This window comes from Macrobrachium nipponense, chromosome 15, assembly GCF_015104395.2.
Source record: "Macrobrachium nipponense isolate FS-2020 chromosome 15, ASM1510439v2, whole genome shotgun sequence".
NCBI classification, from domain to species: Eukaryota; Metazoa; Arthropoda; class Malacostraca; order Decapoda; family Palaemonidae; genus Macrobrachium; species Macrobrachium nipponense.
In genome coordinates this window covers 47,134,298-47,159,297 of record NC_087208.1, presented here as the reverse complement: position 1 = coordinate 47,159,297, position 25,000 = coordinate 47,134,298, and positions in this window count along the sequence as shown.

The following is a 25,000-nucleotide window of genomic DNA, read 5'->3' as shown; positions in this document are numbered from 1 at the left end:
ATGCATCAGCTCCAAGATTCTACTCAAGAGATAATAACTGTTTTATTATGCAAGAGGATATTGCAGATATGGAGAAAAATTGCAGATTCAGACACAAAATGAATAATTATGATGAAGGAAGAACAAATATTATGGAAAAGTTGGATTTTTTAATGTCAGAATTTCTGGTAAATGAAAAAAAGAACAACATACCAGAACAGGAAAGAGACATGGGAAAATCCTTATTATTACCAATATTAAATGAAGGAGAAAACACGCAAACCATCCATAGAATGATGAATGCGCAGGGTTTAGTTACGAGTAACTCAAAAAGACAAAAAAATAGAGTACTTAGAAGAACTAACCCAAATGAAAGAAAATAGATATAATGAATATAAGTGAAACCTGGTATTCCCAAGAGACTGGGAATGATGATCAATAAAAGGGTTCCAAACTTATAGATCAGATAGAAAAAAATAGGAATCAAGGGGGAACCGCAATATATGGAAAGACAAAAAACAAGGATATATGAGAAATATAGTAACTCAGAATGTGAACTAATAGCGGTAGAATTTGAATCTGAAAATTAATGAACATAGGTAATATAGACCTCCTAATACTAAAGAGTTTGACTTAATAATAGAAAAATTGGATGATATAGTAGAAATCACAAGGACTGGACTATTCTCCTATCTGGAGACTTCAACTTTCCTTCGTAGACTGGAAAGAACGAATAGGAGATTGTGGATGTACTTGATATATAAAAAAGAGAGTAATAGTAGTGCAGAAGATAAGAGGCAATTCGAAAAGCTATTAGATATGCTACTAGAAACAACATTCAACAAATAAATCACCTGCCAACAAGAAAGGGAAAATACTTTAGACCTAGTATTTGTGAACGAGATGAATTATGTTAAAGAAATAATAGTTTATAATGCAAGTATTTCAGACCATAATGTCATAGAATTAACAGTCCATTCCAAAGCAAGTGAAAAACAGAGATAAGCAAGAAATGAAAAAGTGGGAAGGATATGGAAAATACAACTTCTACAGTAAAAATATAAAATGGTCAGAAATAAATGAAGAATTAAACAAAGATTGGGATAAACATTTTCGTAAGTGATGACATAAAGGTAAATACGGAGATATTATATAAAATATTAGAGAAAAATAGTGGATAAAATATACCGAAGAAGAAAAGTAAACATCAGTCATGCATACCAAGAGACAGAAGGATCTTGTTCCAGAAAATCAGAAAGTGGAAAAAGGGTCTTGCAAAAGAAAAAATGCATGGAAAGTTATAGAACTAAAAAGTAAGATAGAAAATGCAGAACAAAAGATTATATAATCAAAAGAAAATGAAAAACGGGATTTGGAAGAAAAAACCCTATTAAATATCAAGCAAAATCCCAAACTATTATACACATATGCGAAGAAGATGAATAAAAGAAGAATAGAAAATAGGCCCTCTAAGAATTGAAGGAGATTAACGAATGAAAAAAAGGAAACTTTGCAACATATTAGCAGAAAACGATATAAGAGAGAATTCACCCCTAGAATAGATAATGAAGATAATGATATAGAAGTAAGGACGAAAATAGTGAATATTTAGCTGACATAGATATTAATGAAGCTGATATTGTGCAGGCTATAATGAAATTAAAAAATGGAGCTGCTGCAGGCCTGATGGAGTGCCTGCTATTTTGTTAAAGAAAAGTAGTTCATTCTATCGCAAAGCCACTTGCAATATTATTAAGACAAAAGTGTAGATACAGGCAAGATTTATGATGAGCACAAATTAGCATATATTACCCCTACTTTCAAAAAGTGGATCAAGACTAGAGGCAAGTAATTATAGGGCCTGTGAGTCTAACATCAACATATTATGAAAGTGTATGAAAGGGTAATGAAGAAAATATTATGAAACATTTAATAAAAAAATAAAAATTTGTTTAATATAGGACAACAGGTTTCGTACCGGAAAAAAGTACACAAACCCAACTGTTAGTCCACCGTGAGAACATATTTCAAAAATATGAAAAGCGGAAATGAAACAGATGTGGTTTATTAGACTTTGCAAAAGCTTTGACAAAGTAGACCATGATATATTAGCGAAGAAAATTAGAAAACACAATATCGTGGATAAAGTAGGAAGATGGTTTAAAAGAATTTTTACACAACAGAAAACAGATAGTTATTGCAAACGACGAGAAATCGGATGAAGCCAAGGTAATATCGGTGTGCCGCAAGGTACGGTGTTAGCTGCAATACTGTTTGTTATTATGATTGAAGACATAGACAGTAATGTTAAGGATTCGGTAGTGAGTAGTTTCGCAGATGACACAAGAATAAGTAGAGAAATTACTTGTGATGAAGATAGGAACGCTCTACAAGGAGACCTTAACAAAAGTATATGATTGGGCAGAGGTAAATAGGATGGTATTTAACTCTGATAAATTTGAATTCAATAAATTATGGAGACAGAGAAAGAAAGCTATATGCATATAGGGGACCTAATAATAAGACAATCACAAATAAGGAAGCATTTAAAGACCTTGGTGTGAATAGGAACATGTTATGCAATGATCAAATAGCAATTCTGTGGCAAAAATGTTAAAGCAAAAATGGGAATGTTGTTACGGAACACTTCAAAACAAGAAAAGCTGAACACATGATTATGCTTTATAAAAATATGTTCGTAGTCCACTTGAATATTGCAATATGATATGGTACCCACACTATCAAAAGGATATTGCACAAATGGAGAGTGTACAAAGGTCCTTTACAGCTAGAATAGAAGAAGTTAAAGACCTTGACTACTGGAAAGATACAATCCTTAAAATATATAGTCTAGAAAGGAGAAGAGAACGCTACATGATAATTCAGGCATGGAAAACAGATAGAAGGAATAGCAGAAAATATCATGGAACTAAAAAATATCAGAAAGAGCAAGCAGAGGTAGATTAACAGTGCCCAAAACTATAGCAGGAAAAATAAGGAAAGCACACAGGACATTAATCCACTACGCACCAGCATCGATAATGCAGCGTCTATTCAATGCGTTAATTGCCAGCTCATCTGAGGAATATATCAGGAGTGAGCGTAGATGTGTTTAAGAATAAGCTCGACAAATATCTAAACTGCATCCCAGACCATCCAAGATTGGAAGATGCAAAATATACCGGAAGATGTACTAAGCAACTCTTCTGGTAGACATTAGAGGTGCCATCACACTGAGGGACCTAGGGCAACCCGAACAAGATGTAAGGTCTGTAAGGTAAGGTCGAGCTTTCTTCCTTTCTCTAAATTTATCTCACTGTAAATCTATCTCTCTTTCCCTCCCTCACACATTATCTCTCTTTCTTTTTTCCTGGCTCTCTCTCTCTCTCTCTCTCTCTCTCTCTCTCTCTCTCTCTCTCTCTTCCTAGCTCTTCCTAGCTTTCGTGCTGTCTCTCTCTTTCACTAAATCCATCTCTCTTTCCCTACCACACACACTCACTCTCTTGCTTTTTTCCTGGCTCTCTCTCTCTCTCTCTCTCTCTCACTAAATCTATCACTCTTTCTTTCTCTTTCTGAATCTATCTCACTCTCAATTTATTTCTCTTTATCTCTCACACATTATGTCTCTCTTTTCCTGGCTCTCTCTCTCTCTCTCTCTCTCTCTCTCTCTCTCTCTCTCTCTCTGAAGGTGAGGCTGTCACAAAAAGAAAAACAGTCTCCATTATTGACATGACACTTGATATTGTCTTTTGGTTTCTTCTGCAAATGTGATCGTGTCCTGGACGCAATAACCATGTCTCTTTTTTTTCTTTTTTATTCAAGAAAGGTGTCAGCCTTATAAGCCATTGCTTGTGTGTGTGTGTGTGCGTGTGTGTGTCTGCTGCTTTTGTCTTTGTTTATCGTTTTGGTTTTGTTTTGCTGTCTTTGTGTTAGTTTGTCTTCTTTTAGCTGGAGGGGTAATTTAATAAATTCTCAATTAAGGGCTCTCTCTCTCTCTCTCTTCTCTCTCTCTCTCTCTCTCTCTCTCTCTCCCTTTATACACACACACACACACACACCCCCCCCCCCCCCCCCACCACACACACACACACACACACACATATATATATACTATATATATATATATATATATATATATATATATCTATATATATATATATATATAGTATTTGTGTTGTGTGTGTGTGTCTATATGTATATATATATATATATATATATATATATATATATATATATATATATATATATATGTATATATATATATATATACATACTATATATATATATCTATAATATATTATATATATATATATATATATATATATATATATATATATATATATATATATATATACATATATATATATGTATATATATATATATATATATATATATATATATATAGTATATATATATATATATATATATATATATATATTACATATATATATATGTATGTATATATATATATATATAGATATACTATATATATATATATATATATATAGTATATATATATTATATATATATGATATATATTTATATATATATCTATATATATATATTATATAATATATATATATCGTGCTACAATGTCCTTTAATATCTAATTCGCTCTACCTCGGAATTAATATATTTCATATATGCTTAACCGAAGGGAATTTTTTCTCGATAATAGAGTTGCCTGGATCGGCACGCGAACCAAGGATCCCTTTCAAATCCAGGAACGTCAGTGAAGCTTTACCTACTACACTACCGGTAGTGTAGAAGGTAAAAGCTTCACTGACGTTTCGTGGATTTCAAAGGATCCTGGGTTCGCGCCTCGATCCAGGCAAGTTCTATTATCGAGGAAAAATTCCCTTCGGTTAAGCATATATGAAAATATATTAGTTCCGAGGTAGAGCGAATTAGATATTAAAGGACATTGTAGCTCGATATATGTATATGAATCACGTAAAATGATGTAATTATATATATATATATATATATATATAGTATATATATATATATATATATATATATATATGTATATATATAAATATATATATATATATATATATATATATATATATATATATATATATATATATATATATATATATATAGATATACACACACACACACACACAATATATATATATATATATCTATATATATATATATATATATCATATATATATATATATATATATATATATATATATATATTTATATATAGTATATACAAGATAATATACGCATCCAAATTTAAACGTCTACTGATATACTTGATATATACATATGTACATGTGTTACTATATAAACAATTTCGACCCAAATTTATCTTATCCATTTGCCCATTAAACATTCCATCAATAAACCACCTATAAAATACTTCAGCTAAATATTATCCAAGACTCAGATAAATGTAATCAAAACAAAACTTCTAAGAAAAGTTTTCTCTCTTTAATTGCTTATATTAACAGTTGTTCCATGACGACTACTTTTCCGGTGCAACGAGATTTTCCAGAGCTCTAATTGGCTGATGGATGCAGAGCGCTCATTGGCCGAGTTCGTATGGGCCGGAGCTAAAAGATGTTCAATATTTTTTTCATTTCTTTATTTCGCTTACTCGGTGAGTAAGGCTACAAAATAGTTTGTTGTTATTGTTGTTCTTGCTGTTGTTGTTCTTGTTAGCAACAAGAACAACAACATTAACAACAAAGTAGTTTGTAGGCTTGCTCCCTGAGTAAGCGAAAACAAGAATTGCATAACATATCACTCATTCAAAGCAAATAGTAATTACGCTTATTTTTCTTAAGGAATAAACTGAAATCCTGGATGCCAAATGAATTATGTAATATTCAGGGAGTGTGGTCGATTTCTTAACCATGGAGACCTCAGGCTGAATAGTTTTTTTTTTGTTTTTTCTAGATTATAGAAGGCCTTTCTATGTATATGTTATAGAAGTCAATACAGCAGAAATAATAAATCCCCTCCCCAAGGAAGGAAAAGTAGATATGTCAAGACAGTTACTTTAAAGAGATGAAGGAGAAGAGATTCTAGTTGAGATTTAGAGAGAGAGAGAGAGAGAGAGAGAGAGAGCGTAAATGGGAATGAAGAGGTAATGGGTGGCGGCCAAGAAAGCCAGGGAGAAGTAGATTAAGAGAGGGAGAGAGAGAGACCTTACCTTACAGACCTTACATCTTGTTCGGGTTGCCCCGGGTCCCTCAATGTGAGGCACCTCTAATGTCTACCAGAGAGTTGCTAGTACATCTTCCGGTAGATTTTGCATCTTCCAATCTTGGATGGTCTGGGATTGCAGCTTAGATATTTGTCGAGCTTATTCTTAAACAAATATATCACTTCTGATATATTCCTCAGATGTTTGTTTGTATGGTGCTTTTGCGTTGCATGCGGGACCAATGGCTTTTCGTGACTTCCGAACCACGTCGAGAGTGAACTTCTATCACCAGAAATACACATCTCACTCCTCAATGGAATGGCCGAGAATCGAACCCACGACCACCGAGGTGGAACACTAATACCATACCAACCATGCCGCTGAGGCGCTCTATTCCTCAGATGAGCTGGCAACGCATTGAATAGATGCTGCATTATCGATGCTGGTGCGTAGTGGATTAATGTCCTGTGTGCTTTCCTTATTTTTCCTGGTATAGTTTTGGGCACTATTAATCTACCTCTGCTTACTCTTTCTGATATTTTTAGCTCCATGATGTTTTCGGCAATTCTTTCTATCTGTTTCCATGCCTAAATTATCATGTGGCGTTCTCTTCTCCTTTCTAGACCATATAATCTTAATGATTGTAGTCTTTCCCAGTAGTCAAAATCCTTAACTTCTTCTATTCTAGCTGTAAAGGCCCTTTGTACACTCTCTATTTGTGCAATATCCTTTTGATAGTGTGGGTACTATATCATATTACAATATTCAAGTGGACTATGAACATATGTTATATAGAGCATAATCATGTGTTCAGCTTTTCTTGTTTTTGAAGTGCCGTAACAACATTCCCATTTTTACTTTACATTTTGCCAATAGAATTGCTATTTGATGATTGCATTACATGTTCCTATTCAACATCACACCAAGGTCTTTAACTGCTTCCTTATTTGTGATTGTCTCATTATTAGGTCCCCTATATGCATATAGCTTTCCTTCTCTGTCTACATAATTTATTGATTCAAATTAAACAAAGATTGGGATAACATTTCCATAAATGATGATATAAAGGTAAATATGGAGATATTATGTGAAATATTAGAGAAAATAGTGGATAAATATATACCGAAGAAGAAAAGTAAACATCAGTCATGCATACCAAGAGACAGAAGATCTTGTTCCAGAAAATCAGAAAGTGGAAAAAAGCTCTTGCAAAAGAAAAAATGCATGGAAGTGATTGAACTGAAAAGTAAGATAGGAAACTCAGAACAGAAGATTATACAATCAAAAGAAAATGAAAAACAGGACTTGGAAGAAAAAACCTATTAAATATCAAGCAAAACCCCAAACTATTGTACTGGTATGCGAAAAAGATGAATAAAAGAATAGAAATAGGCCCTCTATGAATTGAATGGAGATAAACGAATGAAAAAAAGGAAATATGCAACATATTGGCAGAACAATATAAGAGAGAATTCACCCCTAGAATTGATAATGAAGATAATGATATAGAATTAGGGATGGAAATAGTGTTAGTCCACCGTGAGAACATATACAAAATATGAAAAGCGGAAATGAACAGATGTGTTTTATCTAGACTTTGCAAAACCTTTTGAGAAGGTAGATCATAATATATTAGCGAAGAAAATTAGAAAACATAATATAGTGGATAAAGTAGGAAGATGGTTAAAAGAATTTTTACACAACAGAAAACAGATAGTTATTGCAAACGATGAGAAATCGGATGAAGCTAAGGTAATATCCGGGGTGCAATAAGGTACGGTGTTAGCTGCATTACTGTTTGTTATTATGATTGCAGACATAGACAGTAATGTTAAGGACTCGGTAGTGAGTTGTTTTGCTGATGACAAAAGAATAAGTAGAGAAATTACTTGTGATGAAGATAGGAATGCGCTACAAAGAGACCTTAACAAAGTATATGATTAGGCAGAGGTAAATAAGATGGTATTTAACTCTGATAAATTTGAATCAATAATTTATGGAGAAGGAAAGCTGTATGCATATAGGGGACCTAATGATGAGATAATCACAAATAAGGAAGAGTTAAAGACCTTGGTGTGATGTTGAATAGGAACATGTTATGCAATCATCAAATAGCAATTCTATTGGCAAAATGTAAAGCAAAAATGGGAATGTTGTTACGGCACTTTAAAACAAGAAAAGCTGAACACATGATTATGCTTTATAAAACATATGTTCGTAGTCCACTTGAATATTAAAATATGATATGGTACCCACACTATCAGAAAGATATTGCACAAATAGAGAGTGTACAAAGGTCCTTTACAGCTATAATTGAAGAAGTTAAGGATCTTGACTACAGGGAAAGACTACAATTATTAAAATTATATAGTCTAGAAAGGAGAAGAGAACGCTACATGATAAATCAGGCATGGAAACAGATAGAAGGAATTGCCAAAAAAAATCATGGAGCTAAAAATATCAGAAAGAGCAAGCAGAGGTAGATTGATAGTGCCCAAATCTATACCAGGAAAAATAAGGAAAGCATACAGGACATTAATCCACTACGCACCAGCATCGACAATGCAGCGTCTATTCAATGCGTTGCCAGCTCATCTGAGGAATATATCAGGAGTGAGCGTAGATGTGTTTAACAATAAGCTCGACAAATATGTAAGTTGCATCCCAGACCATCCAAGATTGGAAGATACAAAATATACCGGAAGATGTACTAGCAACTCTCTGGTAGACATTAGAGGTGCCTCATACTGTGGGACCTGGGGCAACCCGAACAAGATGTAAGGTCTGTAAGGTAAGGTAAGGTCCTCTCTCTCTCTCTCTCTCTCTCTCTCTCTCTCTCTCTCTCAATAATATAGTGGATAAAGTAGAAAGATTATTGAAAGAATTTTTACACAACAGAAAACAGATAATTATTGCAAACGATGAGAAATTGGATGAAGCTAAGGTAATATCCGGTGTGCCACAATGTACGGTGTTAGCTGCATTACTGTTTGCTATTATGATTGCAGACATAGACAGTAATGTTAAGGACTCGGTAGTGAGTAGTTTCGCCGATGACACAAGAATAAGTAGAAAAATTACTTGTAATGAAGATGGGAACACGCTACAAAGAGACCTTAACAAAGTATATGATTGGGCAGAGGTAAATAGAATGGTATTTAACTCTGATAAATTTGAATCAATAAATTATGGAGACAGAGAAGGAAAGCTATATGCATATAGGGGACCTAATACTGAGACAATTACTAATAAGGAAGCAGTTAAAGACCTTGGTGTGATGTTGAATAGGAATATGTTATGCAATGATTAAATAGCAATTCTATTGGCAAAATGTAGAGCAAAAATGGGAATGTTGTTACGGCACTTCAAAACATGAAAATTTGAACACATGATTATACTTTATAAAACATATGTTCGTAGTCCACTTGAATATTGCAATATGATATGGTACCCACACTATCAAAAGGATATTGCACAAAGCTAGAATAGAAGTTAAGGATCTTGACTACTGGGAAAGAATACAATCCTTAAAATTATATAGTCTAGAAAGGAGAAGAGAACGCTACATGATAAGTCAGGCATGGAAACAGATAGAAGGAATTGCCAAAAAAACAAAAATCATGGAGCTAAAAATATCAGAAAGAGCAAGCAGAGGTAGATTAATAGTGCCCAAAACTATACCAGGAAAAATAAGGAAAGCACACAGGACATTAATCCACTACGCACCAGCATCGATAATGCAGCGTCTATTCAATGCATGTTTAAGAATAAGCTCGACAAATATCTAAGCTGCATCCCAGACCATCCAAGATTGGAAGATGCAAAATATACCAGAAGATGTACTAGCAACTCTCTGGTAGACATTAGAGGTGCCTCAAACTGAGGGACCTGGGGCAACCCGAACAAGATGTAAGGTCTGTAAGGTGAGGTAAGGTAAGGTCTCTCTCTCTCTCTCTCTCTCTCACTGTCGACTCTGTCAATAAGGGTTTTCAAGTGAGGATCTGAAGAGAGCAATAACGAAAGAAAATTTTCTCTCTCTCTCTCTCTCTCTCTCTCTCTCTCTCTCTATCTATATATCTATCTATCTATCTATCTATCTATCTATCTATCTATCTATCTCTATAAATAAGGGTTTTCAATTGAAGTTCTAAAGAGAGCGATAATGAGAGAAAGCTGTCTCTCTCTCTCTCTCTCTGATGATCACTTCATCAGGAGATTTCAGCTGAATATTTCAAGATATGTAAAAAATTTTAAAAATAAAAAAATTAGGAAAGTTAATTGTCGCCATAATATGAATTTTTTTTATTTTTTTGTGAAACCCACTCTCTCTCTCTCCTCTCTCTCTCTCTCTCTCTCTCTCTCTCTCTCTCTCTCTCTCTCTCTCTCTGAGGATCCCATCATTAGGAGACTTCAGCTGGATATTTCAAGTAATATAAAAAAAAAAAAATAAAAAAAAAAAAAAAAAAATGAGGAAAGTTGATTGTCCCCATAACATGAATTTTTTTTACATGAGGTTTTTTTTTTTTTTTTTTTTTTTTTTTTTTTTTGTGAAACCCGGAAGCGACACTTGATCTTTACAAAGGCAACAGTAAAGGAGATTAAAATTTAGTTAATTATTTCAATTAAGTGGGTTAGAAGAACAGGCCGTTTTAGGAGAGATAAAGCTGATTCTGTCAAAAGTAGAGCTTATTACATTAGAAAACCCGTCTTTGGTGATACGCGACTTTCAAAACAACAACCACCCCCCCCCCCCTCTCTCTCTCTCTCTCTCTCTCTCTCACTCTCTCTCTCTCTCTCTCTCTCTCTCTCTCTAGAGAGAGAGAGAGAGAGAGAGACTCCCAATTTTATTATCAAAAGCAATGAAATTTTCGAATTGGTTATCATGTAGAAAAGCGAGAGAGAGAGAGAGAGAGGATGAGAAGAGAGAGAGAGACCTTACCTACAGACCTACAGTTCGTTCGGGTTGCCCCCACCTCTCAGTGTGAGGCACCTCTAATGTCTACCAGAGAGTTGCTAGTACATCTTCCGGTATATTTTGCATCTTCCAATCTTGGATGGTCTGGGATGCAGTTTAGATATTTGTCGAGCTTATTCTTAAACACATCTACGCTCACTCCTGATATATTCCTCAGATGAGCTGGCAACGCATTGAATAGTCGCTGCATTATCGATGCTGGTGCGTAGTGGATTAATGTCCTGTGTGCTTTCCTTCTTTTTCCTGGTATAGTTTTGGGCACTATTAATCTACCTCTGCTTGCTCTTTCTGATATTTTTAGTTCCATGATATTTTCTGTTATTAATTCTATCTGTTTCCATGCCTGAATTATCATGTAGTATCGTTCTCTTCTCCTTCTAGACTATATAATTTTAAGGATTGTAGTCTTTCCCAGTAGTCAAGGTCCTTAACTTCTTCTATTCTAGCTGTAAAGGACCTTTGTACACTCTCTATTTGTGCAATATCCTTTTGATAGTGTGGGTACCATATCATATTGCAATATTCAAGTGGACTACGAACATATGTTTTTAAAGCAAATAATCATGTGTTTTAGCTTTTCTTGTTTGAAGTGCCGTAACAACATTTCCATTTTTGCTTTACATTTTGCCAAAAGAATTGCTATTTGATCATTGCATAACAAGTTCCTATTCATCATCACACCAAGGTCTTTAACTGCTTCCTTATTTGTGATTGTCTCATTATTAGGTCCCCTATATGCATATAGCTTTCCTTCTCTGTCTCCATAATTTTATTGATTCAAATTTATCAGAGTTAAATACCATCCTATTTTCCTCTGCCCAATCATATACTTTGTTAAGGTCTCTTTGTAGAGCGTTTTTTCCTATCTTCATCACAAGTAATTTCTCTACTTATTCTTGTGTCATCAGCGAAACTACTCACTACCGAATCCTTAACATTACTGTCTATGTCTTCAATCATAATAACAAACAGTATTGCAGCTAACACTGTACCTTGCGGCACACCGGATTATTACCTTGGTTTCATCCGATTTCTCTTCGTTTGCAATAACTATCTGTTTTTCTGTTGTGTAAAAATTCTTTTAACCATCTTCCTACTTTATCTACGATATTGTGTTTTCTAATTTCTTCGCTAATATATATGGTCTACTTTGTCAAAAGCTTTTGCAAAGTCTAGATAAACCACATCGTTTCATTTCGCTTTTCATATTTTTGAATATGTTCTCACGGTGGACTAACAGTTGGGTTTGTGTACTTTTTCCGGGTACGAAACCGTGTTGTCCTATAGTTAAACAAATTATTTTTATTAAATGTTTCATAATATTTTTCTTCATTACCCTTTCATACACTTTCATAATATTGTGATGTTAGACTCACAGGCCTATAATTACTTGCCTCTAGTCTTGATCCACTTTTGAAAGTAGGGGTGATATATGCTAATTTGTGTCATCATAAATCTTGCCTGTATCTACACTTTGTCTTAATAATATTGCAAGTGGCTTTGCGATAGAATGAACTACTTTTCTTTAACAAAATAGCAGGGACTCCATCAGGCCCTGCAGCAGCTCCATTTTTAATTTCATTAATAGCCTGCACAATATCAGCTTCATTAATTTCATTAATCCTGCAAAATTCAGCTTCATTAATTTCTATGTCAGCTAAATATTCACTATTTTTCGTCCCTTACTTCTATATCATTATCTTCATTATCTATTCTAGGGGTGAATTCTCTCTTATATCGTTCTGCCAGTTATGTTTGCAAATTTCCTTTTTTTTTCATTCGTTAATCTCCCTTCAATTCTCAGAGGGCCTATTTCTATTCTTTTCTTTTATTCATCTTCTTCGCATATGTGTATAATAGTTTGGGGTTTTGCTGATATTTAATAGGGTTTTTTCTTCCAAGTCCCGCTTTTCATTTTCTTTTGATTGTATAATCTTTTGTTCTGCATTTTCTATCTTACTTTTTATTTCTATAACTTTCCATGCATTTTTTTCTTTTGCAAGACCTTTTTTCCACTTTCTGATTTTCTGGAACAAGATCCTTCTGTCTCTTGGTATGCATGAATGATGTTTACTTTTCTTCTTCGGTATATGATTTATCTACTATTTTCTCTAATATTTTTATATAATATCTCCGTATTTACCCTTATATCATCACTTACGAAAAAATGTTATCCCAATCTTTTGTTAATTCTTCATTTATTTTCTGACCATTTTTATATTTTACTGTAGAAGTTGTATTTTCCATATCCTTCCCACTTTTTCATTTTCTTGCGTATCTCTGTTTTCACTTGCTTTGGAATGAACTGTTAATTCTATGACATTATGGTCTGAAATACTCGCATTATAAACTATTATTTCTTTAACATAATCATCTCGTTCACAAATACTAGGTCTAAAGTATTTTCCTTTCTTGTTGGCAGGTGATTTATTTGTTGAATGTTGTATTCTAGTAGCATATCTAATAGCTTTTCAAATTGCCTATTATCTTCTGCACTACTATTACTCTCTTTTTTATAATGTGGATAATTACAACCACAATCTCCGCCTATTCGTTCTTTTCCTTCCATTCTAACGAAAAGGGTGGAAGTTGAAGTCCACCAGATAGGAGAAGTAGTCCAGTTCCCTTGTGATTTTCTACATATATCATCCAATTTTTCCAATTATTAAGTCAAACTCTTTAGTATTAGAGGTCTATATATTACTATGTTCATTAATTTTTCAGATTCAAATTCTACCGCTATTAGTTCACATTCTGAGTTACTATATTTCTCATATATTTTTCCTTGTTTTTGTCTTTCCCATATATTGCGGTTCCCCCCCTTGATTCCTATTTTTTCTATCTGATCTATAAGTTTGGAACCCTTTTATTTGATCATCATTCCCAGTCTCTTGGGAATACCAGGTTTCACTTATATTCATTATATCTATTTTCTTTTCAATTTGTTAGTTCTTCTAAGTACTTCTATTTTCTTTTTGAGTTACTCGTAACTAAACCCTGCGCATTCATCACTATGATGGTTTGCGTGTTTTCTCCTTCATTTATATTGGTGGTAGAAATAAGGATTTTGCCCATGTCTCTTTCCTGTTCTGGTATGTTGTTCTTTTTTTCATTTCCCAGAAATTCTGACATTAAAAAATCCAACTTTTCCATAATATTTGATCTTCCTTCATCATAATTATTCATTTTGTGTCTGAATCTGCAATTTTCTTCGTTTCTGCAATATCCTCTTGCATAATAAATACAGTTATTATCTCTTGAGTAGAATTTTGGAGCTGATGCTTTGAAATTTTTTGCTGACACCTCTGCATATCTCATTGGTGGTTTGCTTTTCTCTTTTACCTGATATTCTTGATTTCTCTCTTTATTTGGTTTGTTTCTTTCTTATTTTGGATTTTATTGCTTGGTTGGGTTATTTATTTGATTATGATTCATGGCTACAGGGTGCATATATTTACATTTTTTGTCGAACTTACATCCTTTTCCTTCTTTTAGGTTTTGCATATTTTTGGATGCAGATCTCTGCAATCATCCCCATAGCTATCTAAGTATGCACATTTACCATATATTTCATAGTTGTGACATACCTTAGGAAGAGAGAGAGAGAGAGAGAGAGAGAGAGAGAGACGAGAGAGAGAGAGAGAGAGAGAGAGAGAGAGAGAGTTCAAATTTCATTGCTAATAGGAATACAATTTACGACTGATTCACCAAGTAAAGAGTGTGAGAGAGAGAGAGAAAGAGACAGACAGACAGACAGACAGACAGACAGACAGAGATAATTAGTTACCAAGTAGAAGGAAAAGTGAAGAGAGAGAGAGAGAGAGAGAGAGAGAGAGAGAGAGAGAGAGAGAGAGAGAGAGAGAGAGAGAGGTCCAAATTATTTTTTCTAGAGAAATATGATTTACGAATTACCTACTTAGCTGAGAGAGAGAGAGAGAGAGAGAGAGAGAGAGAGAGAGAGAGAGAGAGACTTCGAAACTCCCAGTCTCCTCTCTATCCTCTTCAAGTTAACAGTGACACAGCCAGAAGCCTTTTGAAAGATCAAACACAAAACGATAATTCGTGACCCTTTGTGAACGCGGCCTTAATACATCTGAATTCAATAATTCATCTTGCTTTCCTTAATTAGGTATTCACTGTATAATTAAATGTCTGGCATTGCCAATACCTCTGGGGACTTGTGGGATAATAATGAGGTCTCAGAAATAGACAGGAGTCTTGAAGTTTGAGTTATATATATTTGATGTATGTGTGTATATATGCATATAACATATAAAATATATATATATATATATATATATATATATATATATATATATATATTATATATATATATATATATATATATATATATATATATATATATATATATGTGTGTGTGTGTGTGTGTGTGTGTGTGTGTGTGTGTGTGTGTGTGTGTGTATGTATATATATATATATATATATATATATATATATATATATATATATATATATATATATATATATATATATATATATATATATATATACATATAATCATTTATATATATATTATGTATATATATAGGATCACACTCTTCGCATGAGTCCTTGAGCTACTTCAGCCTTTAGTTTTTCCAGATTCCTTTTCAGGGATCTTGGGATCGTGCCTAGTGTTCCTATGATTATGGCTACAATTTCCACTGCCATATCCCATATCTTCCTTATTTCTATTTTCAGGTCTTGATACTTATCCATTTTTTCCCGTTCTTTCTCTTCAAATCTGGTGTCCCATGGTATTGCGACATCAATTAGTGATACTTTCTTCTTGATTTTGTCAATCAACGTCACGTCTGGTCTATTTGCACGTATCACCCTATCTGTTCTGATACCATAGTCCCAGAGGATCTTTGCCTGATCATTTTCTATCACTCCTTCAGGTTGGTGCTCGTACCACTTATTACTGCAAGGTAGATGGTGTTTCTTGCTCAGGCTGCATTGGAGGGCTTTTTTGCTACTGAATCATGCCTCTTTTTGTCCTGGATCTGTGCAAGTACAGGACATTAGCTTGCTTTGTGGTTTATGGTTTCATTTTTCGTATTGCACTTCCTACATATGGGAGAGATGTTATTTCCGTCTATCGTTCTTTGAACATATCTGGTTCTTAGGGCCTGATCTTGTGCCGCTGTTATCATTCCTTCAGTTTCCTTCTTGAGCTCTTCCCTCTGTGGCCATGCCAACTGTCATCACTGGCTAGTTATTTAGTCTGTCTCATGTATTGTCTGTGCATTGGTTTATTGTGCCATTCCTCTGTTCTGCTTGTCTTTCTCCTGTCTCTGTATATTTGTGGGTCTTCGTCTACTTTTATCAGTCCTACTTCTACTTCCCATGCACTCTTGAGCCATTCGTCTTCACTGGTTTTCTTATATTGCCCCAGTACTCTGTTCTCGATGTTGACGCAGTCCTCTATGCTTAGTAGTCCCCTCCCTCCTTCTTGCCGTGTTACGTATAGTCTGCCTGTGCTTGGTCTTGGGTATAGTGCTTTGTGTATTGTCATATGTTTCCTCGTTTTCTGGTCTATACTGCGAAGTTCTGCCTTCGTCCATTCCACTATTCCCTTACTGTATCTGATTACTGGCACTGGCCGTGTGTTTATGGCTTTTATCATATTTCCAGCGTTGAGTTTTGACTTGAGTATCGCCTTGAGTCTCTGTATATATTCTCTTCTGATCGTGTACTTCATGTCTTGGTGTTTTATATTCCCTCATTCCATTATTCCTAGGTATTTGTATCCCGTCTCATCTATGTGTTTGATGTTGTTCCCATCTGGTAGCTTTATCCCTTCAGTCCTTGTTACTTTGCCCTTTTGTACGTTGACTAAGGCACATTTTTCTCTCCCATACTCCATCCTGATGTCCCTAGATACAATCCTTACAGTCTGGATTAGGGTATCTATTTCCTTGATTCTCTTACCATACAGCTTGATGTCGTCCATGAACATCAGATGGTTAATTCTCTTGCCTCTTTTCTTGAGATGGTACCCAACATCCATCTTCTGCAGTACTTTTGTCATGGGAATCATGGCTACTACGAAGAGTTGTGGGGACAGTGAGTCGCCCTGGAAGATCCCTCTCCTGATATTAACCCCTGCTAGTCTTATTCCAGAGCTTGAAAGTATTGTATTCTAGTTGTGCATTGTATTTTTGAGGAAGCTGATGGTGTTTTCCTCTGCCCCATATATTTTCAGGCATTCTATTAGCCATATGTGTGGTATCATGTCGAAGGCTTTCTAATAGTCAATCCATGCCATGCTTAGGTTGGTTTTCCTTCTCCTACTGTTCTTCATTACCATTTTGTCTGGAAGGAGCTGGTCATTCGTGCCCCTACACTTCCTTCTGCTGCCTTTCTATTGGTGGGGGATGGTGTTTGTATCCTCTAGGTAATTCTATAGCCTTTCGCTGATGATACCTGTTAGTAACTTCCACATTATTGGTAGGCAGGTGATAGGCATAAAGTTACTGGCTATATTTCCCTTACTCTTGACTTTTTGTACTAACAAGTACTAAACATTATTGTTATCATTATTTTTTTTTTGGTCTATCACAGTGCTCCAATTCGATTGGGTGGTATTTTTCGTGTGGGGTTTCGGGTTGCATCCTGCCTCCTTAGGAGTCCATCACTTTTCTTTTTATGTGCGCCGTTTCTACGGTCACACTCTTCTGCATGAGTCCTGGAGCTACTTCAGCCTCTGGTTTTTCCAGATTCCTTTTCAGGGATCTTGGGATCGTGCCTATGATTATGGGTACAATTTCCACTGCCATATCCCATATCCTCCTTATTTCTATTCTTAGGTCTTGATACTTATCCATTTTTTCCCTTTCTTTCTCTTCTACTGTGGTTTCCCATGGTTGTGCGACATCAATGAGTGATACTTTCTCCTTGATTTTGTCAAACAACGTCACGTCTGGTCTATTTGCACGAATCACCCTATCTGTTCTGATACCATAGTCCCAGAGGATCTTTGCCTGATTGTTTTCTATCACGCCTTCAGGTTGGTGCTCGTACCACTCATTACTGCAATGTAGCTGATGTTTCTTGCACAGGCTCCAGTGGAGGGCTTTAGCCACTGAATCATGCTTACTATTATTATTATCAATATTATCATTATTATTATTATTATTATTATTATTATTATTATTATTATTATTATTATTATTATATAAAATACTAAACCCTCAAATAAACAGGATCAAATTATCTCCCTTAATTTCAATAAACATACTTACAACATAATTTAGACTAAACTGTCCTAATTTCTATCAATATTCATAAAGAAACTTATTGACCACAACTACTTGAAGAATCTTAACTAAATGGATTCCTGTATTTTTCTTTGGCCTTCCAGGTAAACATTTGGGTAACTCTCTGTTTACCCAACAAATTGCTTTCACTTCCAAAGTGAGAGAATGTTTGTTTTTAGTGGAAGTTCCCTTTGGTTTTCTGAATCATTATCTGCCGTCGTGAATTGATGGGTTATCTTGGAACGAATGTGTGGGATTTTTTTTTAGCTTACTCGGGGAGTAAGCCTACAATATAATTTGTTGTTGTTGCTCTTGTTCTTGTTGTTGTTGTTCTTGCTGTTATTGGTCTTGTTGAGGAGTTAGAAATGTCTATGAAAAAGTCTAAAAAGTTGTGAAAAAGGTATTTCGCGTCGAGTTAAAGATGCAAGAATGTAAGAATAGGATATTTACGATTTAATCATTAGAATGGAAATGTAAAAGATATATAGCGTTCATAATAAGCAGTGCAGAAAAATTATTTCTGATAAAATATGGTGTATTTATTTTAATTTTCATTTGTGAAACAACGCTTTATTTGACTGTAGGTTTTAGCACGCGCACCGAGCAAGCAAGATGTCGTTTTACGCTTTGCTAATCATTTTCTAACGTTGAGTTGATGGTGTATCTGGAAATGAATATATGAGAGGTTTTTAATTTCATTTTGTGAATTTTTTTTTTATTAGTAAAGGAAAGTGCGAATGGCTTTTTTTTTTTTTTTTTTGCCCTTGTTTTTTGTAGGAAGGTAGTGCCGTCAGTCCTCCTCATGCGGTGCAGTGTAGGCATTACTTAAGGCTCTTTACGGCGTGCCTTTGGCCCCTAGCTGCAACCCCCTTTCGTTCATTTTACTGTACCTCCTTTCATATTCTCTTTCTTCCATGTAACTTTCCAACCTCTCTTAACAATTGTTTCGCATTTCAAACCTTTTACTGTCAATTTCCGTTTCTACGCTGAATGATCTCGTATTTCCCAGTGCTTGGCCTTTAGCCTAAATTCTATGTTAAGGCTTAAGTTTTTGTTTCATTTGTTCATTTTTATCTTTGTTTTTTTTTTTGTTTTTTTTTTATAACATTACGTATAAATAGTATATGCAGTAATGTATTCTATTTTTCAATTTCAAGGGCTTTTTTTTTATTCGTACACATAATATCGAAAATTTTCTATTTTTATCTTTATATATAATTAATTTTTAAAGTAATTATAAGAAAAATAAATGAACAAAAAATGATCGTGTACTGGGTACTAAATTATATAGTGACCAAGTATTTCTGTGGTCAAAAGTTATTGAAAAAATGTTTTATAAACTCTCTCTCTCTCTCTCTCTCTCTCTCTCTCTCTCTCTCTCTCTCTCTCTCTCTCTCTCTCTCTCTCTCTCTCATGATATTCAAGTCCTGCCCTCGGTGAGTGGGTCTCTCTCTCTCTCTCTCATGATATTCAAGTCCTGCCCTCGGTGAGTGGGTCTCTCTCTCTCTCTCTCTCTCTCTCTCTCTCTCTCTCTCTCTCTCTCTCTCTCTCTCTCTCCTTCCTTGTATGCAAGAACGACCCTCGTTAAGTACTTCTCTCTCTCTCTCTCTCCTTGTATGCAAGAACTGCCTTCGTTAAGTGCTGCTCTCTCTCTCTCTCTCTCTCTCTCTCTCTCTCTCTTCTCTCTCTTTCCGAATGAAGATCAGCTCGGTCACTCGTAAGAATCGATGTGATTGAATCTGCCACATATCCTTTAGGACTTCAAATCTAATATTCAAGATAAAGGATATTCCTTTTACAAGGAGGTAACTCCTGATCCACTTTCGCTTGAGGATCAAAAGTCCTTTCCATACTAAGCCTCTATGGAAGAGGCGCTGGGGTCTGGAAAGACCCTGGAAATATCCAGGAATGGAACGTGTGTGGGAACGCTGGAGGGTTGAAGAATGGTTCATTGTGTTACTGAGGATTGTTGTAACTTAATGTGTGAAACGTTTGTAGGTTTGTAATATTAGGACTATATGTGTGTGTGTGTATATATAGCTCCTAGTTGTACGAGTGGTTAACGTGCTACAATACCGATTCGGTGGTCGCAGAGTTCGATTCCCCGCTCTGCCAAAGTGGAATCAGAGAACTGTATTTCTGGTGATTAGAAATTCATTTCTCGATATAATGTGATTCGGATCTCACAATAAGCTGTAGGTCCCGTTGCTAGGTAATCAATTATTGGTTCCCAGCCAACGCAAAAATAACTAATACTTCGGACCAGCCCTAGGAGAGCTGTTCATCAGCTCTCAGTGGTCTGGGTGAGAGGAGAGAGAGAGAGAGAGAGAGAGAGAGAGAGAGAGAGAGCCATTGCAATAGCAAAACACTTGCATTCATTGAAAATTATTTCATAATCATTGTTATAAAAGCTTCAACTGCTTGTTGTAATATTTCTTCTCTCTCTCTCTCCCATCTCTCTCTCTCTCCTCTCTCTCTCTCTCTCTCTCTCTCTGTGTGCAGCCAAAACCAACACCTTAAAATAGAAGCGGCTATTATTCGCACCTCATCGAAATTTCATTTCAAACTAAAACTCTAGCCATCTCTGACTCGTCTCGTTTCGGAACAATACACTTTCAGAGAAAAATTCGTAAACTCGGTTATCTTTTGCGAAGTTCTGTCAAGTTTGTTTTCGTTTTGCTGAAGAAATGGCGAATGAGAGAGAGAGAGAGAAACCACAAATGCTCTTTTTATTCGCTCATAATTTATTTTATTACACACACAGACACAAATACACATACACGCGCGCATACGCACATAAAGATCTAGGCAAATCTTACCCCACAAACACATGCACACCCATTCAGGTCTGTTCAAATACCATTCTCCTGCCATTTTAATACATTTTCATCTGTTTATTAATGCATTAATGGATTTTCCTTTGTTTAATAATTGGGATACCGTCTTTTTTCATTAAACCTCACCTTTCTCCATTTTAATGAACGTCATATTCTTTGGAGGCTTGAATTTCAAGTCAATGGTCCTTTTTGTGGGTTCATCTTCTGAATAATAATAATAATGATAATAATAATTGATGATCTCTTCTAACTGTATTTCCCATTAACTTCTGAGATTACATCCTAATGAACACCACACATTCTTTGGAAGCTTGAATTTCAAGTCAGTGGCCCCTTTGGTGGCCTTGTTCCATATGAATAGGGTTCATCCTCTGAATAATAATGATCTTACTATAATGGGAGTTACGTCTGTCCGTCCGTCTGTCATTCAATCACGGCCAAACGGCTGTTCTGATGGGCATAAAACTAGGCAAGGTTATAGTGGGGACCCCTAAGATGGTTTATAATGGGGTTCCATCCTACCTCTCCCAACCCCCAACCCCCCCTCCCCCGCCTCCGAAGGGAGTGGGGTGTGAGAAGGGATTCCCTGCCCGTGAAACGGGGCTGATTGTAGCAATAGACTTCGTTACTTTATGAATTTATCATACAAAATTTCTGTATCCATATCTTTGATAGTATGAAAGAAACCTACAAGATTACCGAGTATCACTTGTTAATGCCATTAAACACTTAAACAACTTAACAAGTGATACTTTGCAATGTTGTGGGTCTTTTCTTCCTCCATCTTGCAGAAGAAAACTGAAAGAAGTCTTTGTTTGGTTTAATAATAATAATAATAATAATAATCTCGAACAAATGTAATGAGGAGAGGCGTACGTGAACCCATTCAACTGGTTCCTAATACACAGGTCTTGTTAAAATCTGTGGTGATTCAGTTCTCTCAGACGCGGTTCCTAAAATTCACTCTGCGATGAATAGTTAACAACTATTCCGGGTAGAGTTTTTAACAATTTACAGAGTGGCCATTCAGCGAGAGGATATGAATTGATAGATATTCTGATTAGAATTCCTACCTATCCGTTTGACTTGCTCTATAGTGATGTAGAATTACGAGTACATAAAGTGACGTCGAATTGTCTGACAAGTGGTTGGTAAGGGTCGTTGGTTTGTGTGTATGTATGTTTGTATGAATGCATGCATAATGCATCCATGAAAATTTTAATTATTTAATATATATATATATATATATATATATATATATATATATATATATATATATATATATATGTATATGTATATATATATATATATATATATATATATATATATATATATATATATATATATATATATCTATATATATATATACATATATATATATATATATATATATATATATATATATATATATATATATATATATATATATATATATATATATATATATATATATATATATTATATATATATATATATATATATTATATACATATATATATATATATATAATAGATGTGTGTGTGTGTGTGTGTGTGTGTGTGTGTGTGTTTGTGTGTGTGTGCGTTTATACATATATATATATGGAATATATAAATATATATATATATATATATATATATATATATATATATATATATATATATATATATATATATATATATATATATATATATATATATATATATATATATATATATAGAATCTATTGGTCATTTTTACCAGATACAAAAATGTAAATGTAATAGCCACTAGCCACTATGACCTCTTACTTCTCAAAGTCTTTGCTCTTTTTTGGTTACGATTTCATATATATATATATATATATATATATATATATATATATATATATATATATATATATATTATATATATCCACAAACACTAACCAGCAAACATCATTAAACACCAAACCCTCCATACCTAGGGAACAACCATATGACAGGAGGTCACTACAATCAGTGCGACAATTTAACGGGTCGGCGTGAAACGACGATTCGCCAGAATGTACGAGCGACAACTGCAATTACGTAACGAGGTTAGCCTTTATAATAACAGTTACAATTAGGATAACAACCCTTTCGCCGTGAGGTCATTTGTCAAACGTGGTTATTATTTCTTATTGATCCTGTTGTAAGTGTTGTAAAACTCCTCCGTAGGTTGTGAAGTGAAAGGTAATTATTTTGTCACTATTTTGTTATTCAGTTTGTTTATCACGTTTTGTTTACCTACCTAATGATTATTATTGTTTATTGCTCGGTATGTTGCGTCAGGGCAGGCTGACGTGCGATGAACATATTGTCGTCAACTTGTATGTGACCTGTTAGGAAACTTCATGCGTAGTAATTGGACACAGTTTCATATTACTCTAGAGTTATTGACGTAATTAGTATATATATATATATATATATATATATATATATATATATATATATATATATATATATATATATATGTAGAAAGAGAGAGAGAGAGAGAGAGAGAGAGAGAGAGAGAGAGAGAGAGAGAGGGAGGCTTACGAAAGGATTACCGGAGAGACGCGGGAAATTCTTGGAGAGGTTAAAATAAAAACTTTGAACTTAAGCTTACATATGTTTTTTGTTTTTGTTTTTTTTCGGCAAAACATTTCGTGAAATTTCTTCCACTCCACTCGTGGGGTCGTGCAATTTTTTACTCTTTAATTAATTAAATCATTCATTCGTTCATTCATTCATTCACTCATTAATTTTAATGAATGAGTTATTTAAAATAATTAAATTATTGATTCATTAATTTATTTATTTATGTATTTATTATTTTAATTCTTTAATTTTAATGATTAATTAATTAATTATTTTATTAAAGTTATTTATTTTTAATTTTTTTATTTATTTCTTTATTTTCTATTTATTTATTTATTTTTTTATTTATTTTTTTATTTATTGGTTATGAATTAATTAGTCTATTAGGAAACAATAAAAAATATGTTATATTTTTTTTTTAACAGAAAGAAGAGATCTCACGTATTAAAAAGAAATAGATTGATAGATTAACAAACAGATAAAAATTTATGAAAATGTAAGGAGTTCAGTATTAGGGTAGCGATGCATTGTATCTTTACTTGAACTCGTGTAATTCCACAGTCCAACGGTGTGAGGAATAAAGGACCACTGGAGCTTTGGAAAAATTCGCTTACTCGGGGAGTTAGCCTGCAAACTACTTTGTTCTTGTTCTTAGTCTTGTTGGGGGGTTAGGAAAATCCTTTGGAAAAGCCTAAAAAAGGTCTGAAAAAGGTGTTTTGCTTTGAGTTAGATACAGGAATTTTAGGATAGGATATTTATGATTTATTTATTAGAATGCAAATGTAAAGGATAAATAATGTTGTTGTTTAACAATACAGAACAATTATTTCTAATAGAATATAGCCTATTTATTTTAATTTTCGTTGGTGAAACAACAATCTATGTGACCGTAGATTTTAACTGGTTTTAATTTACGTTAAAAGTGTTTAATATAATGTATACAACTTATGCGAAAGGTGAAAATCTTTCACGCATCCCCCAGTAAGCTGGGGGTCGGATCATGCCTTGCTCCTTTTAACAAAACGACATCTTAAATGTTTTTTTTTAGAAAACAAACGACCCCATTCCGGGGTTTTATTGTTCCCTGAGGGGCCAAGGAATATATTGGTTTTTCGTTAATTTACATAAGAGTTACGCAATCTTGGGACAGACGGATAAAGTAATTTGTTTTGGAGATATATAGGTGACAGTTACGGTATACCCTGATAAGTAAAAAAAATCTGTTT